The 4,449-nt window shown below is 44.2% G+C and overlaps 1 long non-coding RNA gene across 1 annotated transcript; it reads right to left on the bottom strand.

The window, feature by feature from the left end:
• Window positions 1-793: 793 nt before the first annotated feature.
• On the bottom strand, window positions 794-3,228 carry LOC148112069 (uncharacterized). Its single transcript, XR_015729937.1, has 2 exons — window positions 2,826-3,228; window positions 794-1,015 (listed from the first exon to the last, which is right to left on the bottom strand). It is a non-coding gene; the product is annotated as an uncharacterized LOC148112069 (long non-coding RNA).
• Window positions 3,229-4,449: the final 1,221 nt, after the last annotated feature.

The following is a 4,449-nucleotide window of genomic DNA, read 5'->3' as shown; positions in this document are numbered from 1 at the left end:
CGGCCCCTTCGTTGCATTGCAGGATGATCTCTCCAGGCTGGGAGTGGAGGTCAGAGTCAGGGAAGGGGGGAGAAACTCCCAGCCAGATGGAGCAGATGATAATTTGGACAGCAGAAGAAGAAAGGATGATGGAGTTGGCCAAGCTCTTCCCCAACCATCTCTTCACCCGGTTTCCTGGTTTTGTGGCCAGGAAGGCCAGCACCACCATGATGGTTTTGGCCAAGAGAGAAGAAACGGCAACTGAGAAGATGATGCTGAAGACCGTTTGTCGGAGAAGGCAGGTGGCTTTCCTTGGTTGACCAATGAAGAGAGAAGGAGACAAGAAACAAAGCAGGAGGGAGACCAGGAGGATGTAGGAGAGGTCCCGGTTGTTGGCTTTGACAAGGGGAGTTTCTAGATACTTAATGAAGATGATTAAAACAAGGCCTGTGGTTAGGAAGAAGAATAGGGCAAAAGAGACCAGGATGATGCCCAGATGTTCTTCATAAGACAGGAAGGTTACAACTTTGGGGATACATTGGACTCTGGCTTCATTTGGGTATTTATCATCTGGGCACTTGGTGCATTTTTCTGTATCTGAGAAAAGGAAAAAGCAATATTTCCTCGATATTCTGTCCTTTACATTTCAAGAAGCCCCCTTTTTTTTGGACTGATTCCAGCAATATTTTCCAAGATGTGTTCTTTAACCATTCCACAGAAAATAATGATAATATAATTTTCTAATACATTTGTAGCTAACTATATGAAATTGGAGGATTTCTAGTGCATTTTGAATAAACACAAAAAACTTTAGTTGAACTTTAAGGCATGTTTTAATTTGCACTTTCATCAAAATACTCTGGATAAATCCATTTCCACCAGGCCTTCCTTTCCTCTGATGTCACCCACCTTCCTGAGTGGAGAAGGTCCCCTCCGGACAAGGAACGCAGTCATAGCAGCAAACTGGCTCTCCTTCTCGAGCCCTCTTGACAAATCCAGGATGACAACTTTCCACACATTTGGACTGAGGCAGGGACTGAGCAGAAAAAAAAAAGGAATGCCAAAGAAAATATGTTAGGACTCTCCGTCCATGGAAAATGGGGGGAGAAATGGACATTAGCCAAGTAGCCTCTAATGCTTCACTGAGGTAAATAGGAAATCTCTGACTCCTTCCAAACAGGTGTAGGAGAGGTGACCCTTCCAGGTTCTTCCTTTAGTTCCTCCCTTTTGCTTCTGGCACAACACGTTGGAATAATAAAGGACTTTTCTACTTAATAAAGTCTGGAAGGATGGAATTGAGAAAAGATTTAAGCATTGTGACAGATGTAAAGTTTCCCCCTCACGACTGTATTAAAATGCATTCCTCCACTCTTCATCTATCTATCCATGGTGATGATGATCATATTAAATTTTTAAATACAGTCATTGTCAAAGATTTATTAAATTATTTTATTTAATAAAGATTTATTTAAGTAGAGTAAAACGTTATTAAAAAGGAAACTTCTGACCAGTAGGGTCTGGAAAGGTTTCTTCTGGACTACAGAAAGCCTTGCAAAGCTGGTCCCCTTTGACACTAGTTCAAAACAGTCTCCCCGTTAAGAGACAAAGCAAAAATTCCTCATAAATTATAGCTGATGATGTTACCTAGTTGGGTAATGAAACGCCTGGAAGAAAACAAGGAAGCTCAGAGAGCACCAAGGAGCCCTCATGTCAGTCCTGAGCTACCAATATTCTCCTTTATTAAGACTGAAGGTTTCTGCACAGTTTCTAGGACTGCAGTGAGATTGAGGGGAGATCATGAGAAGGTGTCCCTGAAAAAGGTTAAGTCGCAAACCTTTGGCTGCGACAGAGGGGACATGAGTGTGAGTCCTGGGTCAGAAGGAGATATTTCTGAGGCCCATCCAGTTATCCAAGAAAAAGTCCTTTGTGTTGAAGAACTCCAATTAGGAGACTCCAACTGGCATGGAAAGACTGACCCACATTTAATAGTAGTTGAATTTGGAGACTCCTTTTCATGCAGAGGGACAGAAGATAGCTAACACTCAAGATAAACAAGGCCATTCATTTTCAGATGAAGAACCCTCTTAATTAGCAAAGGCCAAATCTAAGTAGCATTTCCTGTCACAGTCTGTCTCCTTACTTCTGATATCAGGAAGTATCTTTGAACTAAAGTTGTGTTTCAGGTTTCTGGTCAAGGGATTCTCTCACTGGTCACTGTCATTTTACGTGAACTGAAAGCCTCGGACCTCCTTCCTAGGGGCAGAAGGCCAATTGCTCCCCCCCCCAGTTGGGTGAAAGACAGATATGGCTACCTTTGACCAGGTCTGGACTACTTAAAAACATCACAGACCATGGAGCTGCCCTTTGAGGGAACCATTTCCCAATGGCCTTTCCCTAAGCAGGACAAGAGGAAGCTTCTCTCCCAATGGGACCCCCAGGAGCTCCATCCAGCCATGATCCAATTTCATCCCATTCAGTCCAAACCTCAATTCAGGGTCTCTTCAACAGAATCCCCTTCTGCTTTGCTCTCTCAGGACAAGGAACAAGTGAACCTGAGGCTCTTAACAACACAACCTCCAGCACTTGAGGGTTTCTCATCCCAGGTTGGACATGGCTGAACCAGCTACAAAGAGTCTTCAGTATTACAGCAGCTGAAGAACAGCTTGGTCTAAAGTACTGAAGGCTCCCAAGTGGTCTATAGAAAGGAAACTATAAGGTTCAATTGTATTGAACTCCCCATGTTCAATTCTCAGTGAAGGTCATGGACCCTGGAAACTGGGCTTAGTCCACATGAAATGGGTCTGAAATCTTGGAAAAAAGAGGAATCACACCAAAATTTCTCCCACCTTGTTGAGGAACTTTAGCTGTGAAAGAGCATTTAGGAAGATATAAAGTGTCCGTCTTTCCAAAGTCCCCATTTGAACTTCGATGGGATCCCCCTTGGGGAGAAACAACCAGCTCACAATAGTCAGATCTGCTGCTACATCTCCATTTTGATCCAAGTAGAGTTTCATCATGGAAATATTGCAATACTCATTCTTCTGCAGGAAAGGATGGAACTAGAAGGGGAACATCCAGGAAGTTTAACATCTGAAAGCTTTTTTTAAAAAAATCCCCTTTAGCGTTTACACATTTGAATCTTTTTTCTACAGCTGCCTAACATCAAAATATACATTTAGAAAAATAGGCGTTACTCCCTTCATAAATAAAACAAATGTTCAACAAATTGCTCAACCCTATATTGGCAAAATATATATTAACAAAAAATAATTGATGCAATTGGTAAATTATAGGGGACATTCTAGAGCAGATGATAAATGAAATGAATCATAGGAAAAAAAATTATTTATAAACGCCTGGAAAACATCAGGTTGATTATGAAAAATGGTTCATTTAGTGACCATTTCAAAGTTACAATGGCACTGATCATTTCCCCAGGATCATGGCAGCATCCCCAGGGTCTCCAGGTGATCAACATCTGAATTCTTGGCATCCACTTATGATGGTTGCAGAGTTTTAGGATCGCCTGATCTCCTTTTGCGACTTCTGACAAGCAAAATCAATAGGGAAGCCGGATTTAGTTAACAACTGCGATGATTCACTTAAGAAGAAAAGGCAAGAAAGTCATAAAATAGGGCAAAACTTACTTAATGACCGTCTTGCTTAGCAACAGAAATGCTGAGCTCAACTGTGGTCGTAAATCCCATCCTGCCTCTTCCAATAACTGGAAGAAGTTGCCCAGAAGCTCCAGATCTCCTCCATGTTGCTCCAGAGGGAGGAGGGGAAATGGGGAAATGAGCTCAGTCAGAAGGGAGGAGATTCTGGCTGAAGGAGAGGAAAAAGACCCTGAAAAGAGGAGCCATTTCAGAGCTGAGCCCTCAAAGCAGAGAAGTTCAGCCTCCCCTTCACTGAGGAGGCAAAGACTGAGCGGCCGTCAGTCAGAGAGGCTTTGACTGGGACTCCTGCAGAGAGGAGGGTTGGGCTAGATCAGCGGTTCTCAACCTGGGGGTCGCGACCCCTTTGGGGGTCGAACGGCCATTTCCCAGGGGTCGCCAAAGCCCTCTCTCGCCCCCCCTTCCCCCCACGCCTTCACTCACCCTCACTCTCTGCTCTGTTGGATCGCCCACCCCCAATCTATTGCTGCCTCCGGAATCCCAGCTGATGGCTAGAGGAAAAAAGCTGTTTAAATTCTTGCCACGGGGCTTCAAAGGGCCACCCTAGAGCCAGTGGTGCAGCTGAACCGTTTCTCAAATTGCTGGCTTGCCCCGCCCCTCCGCACCACTATTTATTGCCAATAAATAGTGGTGGGCGAGGGGCGGGCGAGCCAGCAATTTAACAAAGGATTCGGTGTCTTTTTGTAATTTTATTGGCCTGGATTAGATTGGCTCCCGACTCTCAGCTGATTTGCTCTCAGCTGTTTTGCTCAGGGCTCTGCTGCTTGCTTGCAAAGAGTGCTGATTTTTTCCCCCC

This window comes from Pantherophis guttatus, chromosome 15 (assembly GCF_059756535.1).
Source record: "Pantherophis guttatus breed Tessera chromosome 15, ASM5975653v1, whole genome shotgun sequence".
In the NCBI taxonomy this organism is placed as follows: Eukaryota; Metazoa; Chordata; class Lepidosauria; order Squamata; family Colubridae; genus Pantherophis; species Pantherophis guttatus.
This window is presented reverse-complemented; position numbering and strand designations above follow the sequence as displayed.